The sequence below is a fragment of the Mastomys coucha genome, unplaced genomic scaffold (assembly GCF_008632895.1).
Source record: "Mastomys coucha isolate ucsf_1 unplaced genomic scaffold, UCSF_Mcou_1 pScaffold23, whole genome shotgun sequence".
NCBI lineage: Eukaryota > Metazoa > Chordata > Mammalia > Rodentia > Muridae > Mastomys > Mastomys coucha.
This window is the reverse complement of record NW_022196906.1, coordinates 1,006,105-1,018,924: the sequence shown is the minus strand read 5'-3', so window position 1 is coordinate 1,018,924 and position 12,820 is coordinate 1,006,105.

Sequence of the window (12,820 nt, the reverse complement as noted above, 5' to 3'; positions counted from 1 at the left end):
AGTCAAGGTACATGTGATCCCCAAAATTCTACCAGAGAACACCTACAGCTGATAAACAACTTCAGCAAAGTGGCTGGATATAAAATTAACCTAAAGATGTCAGTGCCTAACTTTACGCAAATGCTAAATGGGCAGAGAAAGAAATTAGTGAAACAATGCTCTTCACAATAACACAAGTATTATAAAATATCTTGGTGTAACTCTAAGCAAGTGAAAGGTGTATGTATGCAAAGACCTTCAAGTGCCTGAAGAAATAAGTTTAAGAAGATGTCAGATTTTAGAAAGATCATGGCTGTTCATGCATGGATAAGTATGACTGTATGACTAATATAGTGAAAATGACCATCTTACCAAAAGCAATGTACAATTTCAATGTAATCACTATCAAAATCCAACACATTTTTTATAGATCATGAAAATCTCAAATTCATATGGAAAAACAAAGACCCAGGATAGCAAAACAATCCTGAACAATAAAAGAACTCCGGGAGAAATCATCAACCCTGATATCATGCTGTACTCTAGAGCAACAGTGATAAAACTGTATGGTATTAGTATAGAAACAGATAGATTGATCAATGGAAGTGAATTGTAGACTCAGAAATAAACCCACATACCTATGGACACTTGATTTTTGATGAAGAAGCCCAAACCATATAATGAAAAAAAAAAAAGCATTTTCAACAAATGGTGCTAGTCTAACTGGATGTCTGAATGTAGAAGAATGCAAACAAATCCATATTCATCACCCTGCACAAAACACAAGTCCAAGTGGATCAAGGATCTCAACATAAAGCAGGATACACTAAATCTCATATAAAGGAAAGTGGGAAATAACCCAGAGCACATTGGTACAGGAGGAACTTTCCTGAGGAGAACACCAATGGCTCAGGCTCTAATATCAATGATTCATAAATGGGACCTGATACAACAGAAAATCTTCTGTAAGACAAAGGACACTCTCAAGATGACAAACAGCAGCCTACAGATTGGGGAAAGATTTTCATTAACCCTATATACAATAGAGTGCTAATGTCCAAAATAAGAACATAAGAAGTTAGATTCCAACAAAACAAATAACCCAATTTAAAAATAATGCAGGTACAGAGCTGAGTAGAGAATTTTCAACAAAGCAATCTTGAATGACTGAGAAGTACATAAAGAAATGCTCAGGATCCTTAATCATCAGGGAAATGACAATCAAAATGACCCTGATATTTTACCTTATACCAATCTGAATGGGTAAGATGAAAAATTCAAAAGACAGAACATGTTGGCGAAGCTGTGGAATAAGGGGAACACTCCTTCAATACTGGTAGGAGTGCAAACTTGTACAACTACTCTGAAAATCAATTTGGCAGTTTCTCTGAAAATTGGATATAGTTTTACCTGAAGACCTAGCTGTACTGGACTAAAAGGTGCTCCACCATATCACAAAGACACATGCTCCACTGTGTCAGCAGTTTTATTTGTAATAGTCAGAAACTTGAAACAACCCAATTGTCCTTCAACTGAAAAATGGATACAGAAAATGTGGTTCATTTACACAATGGAATAATAATGCTCAAACTATTAAAAACAATAATATTATAAATTTTGCAAGCAAACCAATAGAACTAGAAAATATTCTGAGGGAGGTAACCCAAACCTAAAAGGACATGATAAGTGGATATTATCTATAAAGAACATAATACTGCTTATATACCCCACAGAGCCAAAGACATTGAAAATGAAGGCTGAAGGTGGGTATTGATTCACACTTAGAAGGAAGAACAAAATGGTCATAGAAGGCAGAGGGAGGCAGGAAGGGAAGTAGGTGGGGAGAGAAAGGGCAATTTGGGGTACACGTGGGAAGATATAGGAGAGAGACCTAGAACACCAAGAGAATGAATGGAAATCTGCAGCAGCTGGGAGTGGGATGGAATCTTCAAGATGTCTCAGGGACCTTAGATTGGGGATGCTCCCAGGAGTCAATGCTGGTGTCCTTCTGCCGAGATGCTTAACAGTTAGGACAGCAACTTGAAGAGACTACCTCCAGCAGCCAGGCAGGACCACCAATGGAGGGATAGGGACACCAACTCACCCACAAAACTTTCAACTCAAAATTTGCCCTGTCTAAAAGAAATTCAGGAACAAAGACGTAGCAGAGACTGAAAGAATGGCCAATCAATAACCAATAACCAACCCAACTTGAAACCCATCCCATGGACAAGCACCAATCAGAGACATTATCAGTGATATGCTGTTATGTTTCCAGAGAGGACCCTAGAATAACTGTCATCTGAGAGAATCTATCTTACCTCTGACTGAAACTGATGCATATGTCCACAGTCAAACATTGGATGGAGATTGCAGACTCTCATGGAAGAATTGGGGAAGTATTGAATGCACTAAAGGAGATGAGAACTCCACAGGATGATCAACAATGTCAAGTAACCTGGACCTCTGGGAGATCTCCGAAACGGTGCCACTGATCAAAGAACACCCAGGACTGAATAAGGCCTCAGCACATATGCAGATGTGCAGCTCAGTCTCCATGTGAGGCCCCCAACAACTGGAGTGGAGGCTCTCCCTAAAGCTATAGTCTCACTGTTTCCCCAACTGGGCTGCTTTGTCTGGCCTCAGTGGAAGAGGATGTGACTAATCTGGAAGAGACTTGATTCAGAGTGGGAGGATACAATGGAGTGCCATCCTGTCAGAGGAGAAGGAAAGTGGTTAGGGGTAAGTTCCCATAGAGGAGGGATCAGGAGGAGACAGCACTTGGGATTTAAATAAATAAATATAAATAAATAAGTAAATAAATAGATTAATTGATTTTTTTAAAAGCATAGAGAAGATTTCATCATGGAAGCTGTTGTGTAGGGCATGTGGATCATGCACCGGACATAAGAACTGGTAAGGTTAAGCAGGAACAAACTCCGCAGAATCTCAGAATTGAGAGTGGCAGGTGCCAAGCTCTACTTGCTCTGGAACACATAACCATGACACGGCACTTAGAGGGCCATAGCAATCAGTCACTTAGTGATAACATCTGAAGATCTTCCCCATGCAGATACTGTATCCCTAGCATCTCAGACTGAGCCAATGGAAAGTATATATCCCTAGATTCCAGTCTACTCCCAAAATGTTTATAAGGTCCCTATCCACATGGAATAAAATGCAGGAGTTAATTCACCAAGATTCGTCAGAGAGTGGCTGTTTATACTAAACTATAACACTCTGGGGGAGAGTTTTCTCCCAAATCACTTATTGCTGGACTTGGATCCATCTGCTAAGCAAGCCTGTCTTGTGCCCTTGCTGTTGTTGCTGTGGCTCCATGCTGTCCACAATTATCTGTCTCCATTAGCTGTTGATCATAGCTACTTGGCTACTGCCCCTGGAATTAGTGCTGCTACAGTCAAAGGAGAGATCCTGGCTACCTGCCCTGCATGGGCTTCCCTTTGGAAATCTGTAACACTGGCTGTCTGGTCAGACCAGAGCCCAGCAGAACCTTTCGTTCGGGCCTGACCAGAGGTCTTCTGATTCATCCCTTCTGGTTCTGCAGAGAAGGACACCAGGAAACTCCTATCACGGATTGTGTTCTGCCTCCACCCGAGGGTCCATAACACCCGCCAGTGGAGAGACATACAGGGAGCCCACAGTGTGTCCCACAGTATATCCCGCTGTCTACACATCTTCACTTGCAAATGTTCATTGAAATAAGTCATAGATCTTGTTGAAGATCTCTAGATTTTGTGAGAGCCTCATTAGGGCTCTTCCTGGTTATCCTGTTGTTGCCCTATGTCATAGGGATCCTGCAACTTTGGAATAACAGAATTGGCTCTTTCGCTCATCCTAACCATTCACAGATGATATATATTTTGGGGCTGGCCAATTTAGAGCCCTAGTTCCAGTCTTGTGGTAGCTGAAGAGTTCATCCTGCTCGCTCTTGATTATCTGCACCACCAAGGTGAGCTCTCCAACACTGCTCTTGCTAGGCCACCCAGTGTGACTATCGACAAGAGGCAGGGTCAGCTCTCCTACTCTCCTGCTCTCAGGGTCTTTGTATCTGCACCCATACCTCCAGACCCAACTCTACTGTGTTGCCCCGTGAAGGTTCAGGGCCCACTCTCCCAAGTGCTGCAGCCTGTGAGGGGCTGGGACAGCTCCCTTCTTCTCACACCCTTGGTGCTGCTGGCTTTTCCACTTCTGTACTATCAGTGCCAGTTCCATATTGTCGATATGACGTTCAAGACCTGCTTTCCCAACTGATGTAGCCAGTGAACATAAGCAGGCAGGGATAGCACTGTGCTCTGATGACCTATGGGTCAGTTGTCTTAGCTGTGCAAGCAAGAAGGAAAGGGAGAGGGAATTACTCCCACAGCTACACCACCTCATGCCAGACAAGTGGCAGAACTAGCTCTCCTGAGCTCTTGCCCTTGCCGCTGATTCCCCTGCCCCCAGGCCCTTCTAGGGCCTGCTCTCTTGAGCGCAGTGCCTTCAGAGCATTGTATCCAGTGAGGAAAGGGTCTAGTTGTACACAGCTCTTTGATAATCATGTGGTCCCTGGGGAGTGCCCTAGCCAGGAATATCCCCATGTTCTCTAGGTAATGAGCCACAGACATTGACATCAGCCCCTGCCCCTGTGGAGCCCTAGTCTTAGACGTGGCTCTCGGTGATAGCAAATAGCTTGGGCTAGGACCTCTCTGTGGACCCTGGTGGCAGGAATGGCCACTTGAAAGTGGGTAATCCGCTCCACTCTCAAGTCTCCTGTTCCATTTCTCTTCATAATGCTCAAGATGCTCCATTTCTATTTCTCTCCCACCTGATACCACATACTCACACATTGAGATGGTTCCCACTGCAGAATGGCCATGTCTCTGGCTGGCTTCTGGGAGACATTGTCCTTCCCTGTGGTGTGGCATGGTGGCAAGCAGAGGTCCATGTGCTTGAGGGCAGGTCTGTGTGTGGCATGGCTATCTGCATGTGTCCAACTTCCTCTTCTTGAGCTGCACTGCCTGGATTTAATTTGACCATATTTTATTTGATTTGATTTTTATGAGTCCTAAGCATAAGACAACTTTGGCCACCAATGGAGGCATTGAGATAGTATGAGCTAAGGATTACCATCTGCTCTGTTTCTATCTGCTATAAGGACAATACCAGCAAAACTGCATCTCTTTGCTCATTATCAGGGAAGGATAAAGCTGATTTTCAAGATAAGGATTAACTAGAGTATGCCACCACATGCTAGGTTTGTTTTATACAACTGGTATTTTAAGAATGCAGTGATTTTTCAGCAAAAAAGCTAAGCAGAATCTGGTCTGAGCTCACCTGACATTCCAGAACTGTGCTGCAGTAGCTGACTTAATGTAATTAAATATTTTTTGGAAGAGAAATAGTTGTGCTTATTATGTTACTGGACATTAAAGAGATTACACTTCAATTTTGAAAGGTCTATTTATTAAATATTTGCATAGCTTTTATTAGGGAATGGCTTATTCCTGTAAAACCATAAGAAACCAGTGTAATCATGATTGGAGGCATGTCTCAGTGGTTTCAAGTTCTTATTGTTTCTGCAGAGGACACAGTCATAGGGTATCTGATGCTTTCTTTGAGACCTCTTTGTGTCCCAGGCATAAAAGTGATTCACATACATACATGAAGGCAAAACACTCATATATACAAGATAAAATGAATAAACATAACTTGTTTTTAAAAGAAAAAATATTGCCTGATGAGAAAAACACAGTAATAATCATTGCAGTAACTTGTTTCAAAATGAACACATTTATGGGTTTCTCTCTGAATCAGTAGCAAATGCCAACAAAGGAGATAAAATTAAATTGACACACTCCAAAGATTATTTAAAATTCCTATGTACTTTAATAGGTGACCCAACTGACAACTCTCTTCTGTTTTGATACCAATCTGCTGACTCAAGTTAACAACAAGCATAAAGATTATTCCGCCTTTTAAAGATTCTTCTTACATTACAGAATGTGTAAACCAAGGTATTTACATGAAAAATTTCTTAGAAATTACCCTGAGTCTCTGTGATTAACCTCCTGCCTGATAAATTTGGAATTACCTTGGTAAAATTATAAGGATAAATGAGGATAGAATCAGATTTAATCGAGTTTTAAGGTCCTTCTAAATGGTTTTTATGTGACAGGTGATAAATTATTCTGAATAATGAACAAGAAAAACAAATTGTGCAGCCACAGCTAATTCTGAGAAAGGAATATTGTCCTGTTCAGTCTAGAATCTGGTGAGAAAAACCATAGAATATTCAATTTCTTATGGCTATTTATTTTCAAACTTGCTTCTTGAAACATTCTGTTTGCAATAAAATTATGCATAGTTTCATATAAAAGCCAAATTACCTACTTTAATCTCAAAGTATTTTTATTCTCTAATCACTTGTATAAATTAGAATTAAGTGATTGGCACCTATCTGGTAGATTCAGAGCTCTGCGTGAGTATAATTTATTTTCACTTGTAAGGAAATCAAAACAACACTAACAGGTGTTACATATACTTAAAATAGCAAATGGAAGAAAGGGTCACTATGTCAGGCTGCTGAAACAGGACTTTTGTATAGAAATTTGGCTTTGTGCATCAGGAAATTAAAAATATTTTAATTTTAAAAAGTGTGTATAGAATTGTCCCAAGTGTATGGATTGTGTTATGTGAGTTCCTGGTGCCTACAGACGTCAGAAGAAGGTGTTGGTTCCCCTGGACCTGGAGTTTCAGACAAGGTGAGCTGTCATGTGGATTCTGGGAACTTACTCAGGTTCTCTGAAAGAGCAGCAAGTGCTCTTAAGTGGTAAACCCTTTCCCTAGTCCCCAGGACTTAAAAAACACTTATAATGTGTACTCTTTTTTATGTAATGTGAGTGCATTAAAATCCAGAGACACCCAATATGTATGTGCATAGCATAGAACACAACATATGAAGATAGAATGACGGGGATACCTCTGCAATCCAGAGACAAAAACCTCCGAAGGCACTCGAGCTGCCAATACCTTGAAGATTTACACCCAGAGCAGTGAGAGCAAGAATGTCTGTTTGTATAGCTACTCTATCTCCTAGGCAGTGAGAGCATGACTTGATTGAAGGAATGCAGAGGTTGTTCGCCTTATGATAGATCTAGAAAATGAATATACCTTTCCTTAGCATACAAAAGCAAATATAAATGGATAGTCTTTCTTTATTTACTCCTGGGGATTGAAGAGGCCCTTGTACTTGACTTGGCCTTTTTTGGAATGACTCTTGATTTGAATGTTTTTACATATGCATGCTAAATATGTCCTATAAATTGGGCTAAATATATTTTGTGACAACTTATATGATTCCGACAGCCCTGGCGAAGTGAATTTTGAGCAGACTATGTACATGTGTACATGTGTTGTAGGCCTTTGAGTAGATATATTTGTGTATATCTGTGTGTGTATGTGTGTATATGTAGTTATATATATCCTCAATCATGTCTTTATGTCTACCCTGTTTGTTATAAAATCTATTGTAATAATTTTTGAAGTTAAGAGAGTGGATGGAGGACAATTTCAAACTGTGTGGTTAGGGCAGTTATAATCTATGAACTGGTCAAATGATTCCACCTTATCCATGGGAAAAGAATTGTTGCAGGTTAAGAAATTCATAAAACTAATTGTAAATCAATGTTTTAACTTGTTATTATTCTACATATATTATATATTATATAATTTTCTATAGAATGTAAATATATTAAATATTAAAAATAACATTAAATATTAGATATATAATACAAACATATATTATATAATATATAATTACATTATGTGATATATGTATAAGTCTAAAAATGTAATTAACCATACAAATGAACATAAAGAAACAAATCAGATGATCATTTTGATGGATGTACAAAAAAGAACTTTCATGTTAACCAACATTTTTCATGATAAATGTTTGAAACGTGTACTACTATTATATATATATATATATATATATATTATATATTATTTTGCAACTACTTTTTGTTTTAAAGGAGGAGTCAATAATATTGAGTGAAACTCAGCAACACTACTTATAACTCAGTCTTTCTCAGCTTGGTCTCGCTGTGGATCAGAGACTGGAATACAGACGCATCTGACCTATATGTGAACTTTGGCCCTGCCACATACTAGCTGTAACTTTTGAGGCAGCTGTTCTGTTTCTGTTCCTACTCTGTCAGTTGGGATATTGATAGCAACTGCCACATTATAGTTGTAAGAATAGCACATATTAATACATGTGTGTCACATATATAAAGTAGCCTTGTGTGGATGCTGGATTCAAAGTCTTCTTTATGAAGAGAGTTGCACTGACTAACTACTGATTCTTCAATGAGTTGTTATAAGTTCAGATAGTTAAACAGATAGTTCAGCTCTACTAAACTCCAACTCTGTGGTACAAGTTTGGTATGGGTTTCAGTTGGCTGAAAGTACAGTGCCCATGAGCTTCAGTGATCCATTGCTGTATGCTCTGAGAGGAAGTGTTTCTATGCTCATTTGAGCTGGTGGTAAAAGCCAAGTCTTGTGGTTTAAGATCAGGATCTCAGTGTTCTCATTGTCTGCAGACATTTTTTTTCCATTTTCAATGCTGCCAAGTTCCTTTGTTCATGGTCTCTTCCCCATATTCAAAGCTAATCAAAGAGGCCAAATAATCCCTATGTGGCATGTTTGTGCTCTTTTTTTTTTCCTGGTCTTGCATCTCAGTCAAGTAAGGAATTTTTATATGATTCAATCATTATAAAGTCATAATTAGCACTACTCTAAAGGCTTTGGTTTCTGCCCAGTTGGAAAACTTCTGTTAGAAAGGCCATTAATCTGCTTCCTTGTAGCTATATTTGTGACGTGATCTGTGGAAAAACATTTTAGTTTCTGTGTATGTTTTAAAGTATAAAGGAAGAATAGCAAGCCACATTAGGAGCTGTCTCAAGAATTATATTGTGAGATATGCTCACATATCTCACTGCTTTATTATCATGAGCCGAGAAACAAATTTTCAAAGTAGAGTATATAGGGATTTGTGATTGTCATTAAGGTTGTCAACAGATTAAATTTTACTATTTCAAAGGTTACTTTCTGTTTTTAATATGCATTATTATATATTATATAAAATATGTATAGTTATTTATTTGAGAATAGCATACAATATATTACATGATAATCACACTTAATTGCTCCTTTACTTCCTCCAAAGCCCCCGACCTTCCTATCCCCCTAACTTCATGCCCTCCTTTTGTAAATTTAATAGCCCAGACTCTTAATTTGTGCTGTCTATATATGTCAAAATTTGGAGCCATTCACTGTATCTTAATTAACCTTATGGAGCTTCACTAGTAAAGAAAATGACCTTCCTTCTTACAGAAGCCATCAGATGTTCATAGTTCCTTAGTTTGTGTCGGGTCTGTTTTACCCTTTTCCACACAATATTGGAATGTTGACTGAGATGATCTTGCATAGGCAACCATGGCGGCTGTGACTTTATAAGTGCAATGATCCTATCATTTTCAGAAGACATTGAATTGCTCAAGTTTATTTATACTTCTTGTTCTTACATCATTTTCACCTTGTCTTCTGTGATGGTCTTCACACTTTTGAAAGAGATGTGATATAAATGTTCCATTTGTGGCTAAGGACTTCACTCAATGGTTATCTGCACTTTGACCATTTATGAGTTTCTGTGATAACCAAGATCCACCACACAAAGGAATCTCTCTGGGAACATCTGAGAATTGCAATAGTCTGTAGGTAGATATATGTGGATTTAGAGGGTAGAGATATATTGATTAATCAAAATATTTGTTGTATTTACGCTATTAGGCCTATGAGCCCCAGTCATAAATTTTGTCCATATTTGTCAAACCAGTGGTCATTTTTCTCCTGTGGAGTAGGCTTTAAATTAAATTAGAACATTGCTGACTATTCCCACAATGTTTCTATACCTGATTTACCTATGGGCATTACTTGTTGCACCAATTGTAACTATAGTTCATAGGGTACACAGCTAGAGCTAGGCAAAAGAGGCTATATTGATTTGTCTATACTTACTTGCTTAAAAATTAGTTTTTGTTTCAAAACATAGGAAATATTTATACTAATCTATGTATGTAAAAGCAATTATGATATATGTACAGACAAGATACTCTGTTATTGGTTAAATAATTATTAGTTGCCTCTAATAGGTAACATATGTTTACCATGTGTTGGGCACTGAGAAGGGCTTCCTGATAATGACAGCACTTATGAGTCAAATACTATAATTATTAGGAATTTGATACTTAACAAAGTTGGCATATCACATCTGAGGTTTGGAAGACAAGTTTAAGCTATGTTAATTCACAGTGTATCCTCTTATTTACTGTGTCATACTATCACTGTAACTGTGATTACCAATGTAAGAAATGACATAGCAATGATTTGAAAGTGGACATAGACATGAAGTGCAATTATTATAGCATTAAAAGAATTTCTGGATATTCCTTAGATATAGCAAGCCTTTATTCTCAACACATACACCTTTCCAAGAAGAAAACACCTCCCTCCCCAATGTAGCAGCTGGATTGTTTGCACAATTTTTACACTTGCTTTACTCGACTTCTTCATAAATAATTAGTCAATGGACATCAGCCTACAACTAATCGAGATCAACTTGAATATACCAGAAGAATATGAATATAGCCATTTCTGGGACTGAGTCACCTAAGTTATGAGACAGGAAGTCAAGTGCAATGTCATCTAAAGCAGAGGGAATTTACCCTTCAGAAACAGTAATATTAGTGGATGCTTCTCTGGACCTAAGGAGTTAGAAAAAAGATACAAAGAAGTCTTCCGATTATTACAGTAATAAAGATTTCTGAAAAGTCAGAGGGCTGGAATGTATATAATAGAAGAGAGCTTGTTCAATGGAAAGATCTGACCCTTCAGGAAAAGTAGCCTGGCATGTGGGAAGGGTGACTTGTGAAACTCTGGTTGCTTGATGAAAATATCTTGTGATGTCTTCAAATTTCCTTCACTTTGAGTTTACATTTTCTAAGCAACCTTTTGATCTTAATTTGCTTTTCCATCGAGGCTTCTCTAATAAGTGGCAAAGGTTCACTCTGGCTGACAAGAACATTCTTCAGTATGAATTAATAAATTGTCATTTGGATGTGAAAGTCAGTCTATCTTCAGCTAGGTCAGAGTGAATCATCAGGCTTATTCCCCGCCATGTAAACTCACAAGTAAAGATTCAATAACCTGTGATCAATGGCCAGAGACAATTCCACATCCTAAAGGGTAAATCTGACATCCTGACAGGAATGCATTTAGTAGATCATTAATTAGTTCCTTATCAAAAGCTTTCTGGTGTTTCCTTCAGGGTAGGTTCTGCTTCAGATGCCAGAACCTCTGCAGCCAGAAAAGCATCAGGAAAACATAGTTCAAGAAGGAAGATACAATGGTTTGAAAAGGTGCACAGCATCAAAATAGATAAACATAAATAGATATAACAAATATGAAATAGGGATCAATGTTATGAAAATATTAAAATAATGGTAATTGGTATAGGGAAACTGTGGAAATGTTATGAGAGATGCAGTAGAAAAGTGTATTGATCACTTTCCTTGTTGCTTCAAACAAATACCTGATAAGAAGCAATTTAGGAGAGAATAAATAATTTAAAAGAGGAAGAGAAGCCAGGTGATGGTGGCACACACCTTTAATCTCAGCACTTGGGAGGCAGAAGCAGGTGGATTTCTGAGTTCTGAGTTCAAGGCCAGCCTGGTCTACAGAGTGAGTTCCAGGACAGCCAAGGCTACACAGAGAAACCATGTCTCAAAAAAATAAAAAAATAAAAATAAAAGAGGAAGGGATGATGAGCTTACAATTGGGAGAATACAGTCTATTGTGGTTGAGAAATCATGACAGCAATCAGAAAGCAGAGAGAGATATATGCCGTGGTACTTAGCTCTCTCTCTCTCTCTCTCTCTCTCTCTCTCTCTCTCTCTCTCTCTCTCTCTCTTTTCATTTAAGTTTTATTGCATTATGATAAGAAAAGTTACATGATATCAATTTATCTGAATTTGTTAACATTTAAAACCATATTTTAAGTAAAAAGAATTAAATCACATTCTTGTTTCCTTTTTGTACCCCAACTCCTCCCAGAGACCCCCATTCAATACCTACAATACCTTTTTTGTCATATTCTTTAACATTTATAAAATATTATAACAATAAAAATGAGTATTATAAAAGTTGTTTGATATAAAACAATTTAAGAGTCTTATGTAGATATTTGTCTACAGCAATACTGAAAACACATGTTTTTCTCAATATAAATTTTACATAACTTCAAACTATTAACTGTATATTAACTGTGTATTTCAAAATAATATATCACTACTAGTATTTTCTTAAATGAACATAATGTATAAAGACTTTTGTTTGTTTGTTTGTTTGTTTTGTATTTAGTAGAGCTTAAAATCTTGGCTCTTACTGTGGTACAATTCCAAAATAAGAATAATTTTTAGACATTGGATTTCATTGTAATAAGGCTGTACTCCAATCACCCTCACATCACCAAAGGATTTTACCTTCATTGTAGCTAAGCTGAGAGTTGACAGTTCTGCTTCACCAAGGAATGAACTGTAGGCACAATTTTTGGACACAGACTTCCTACTATGGTCAAAGCTATTTGAAATGAGTGAGTGACTTTATTCTCAGCTACAGAGAACAGTTTACATTCATTTAAGAAATGGAGTGTGTATTTTTTTTTTATTTATTTTAGATATTTTCTTTATTTACATGCGAATTTCTCCTTTCCCAGTTTCCC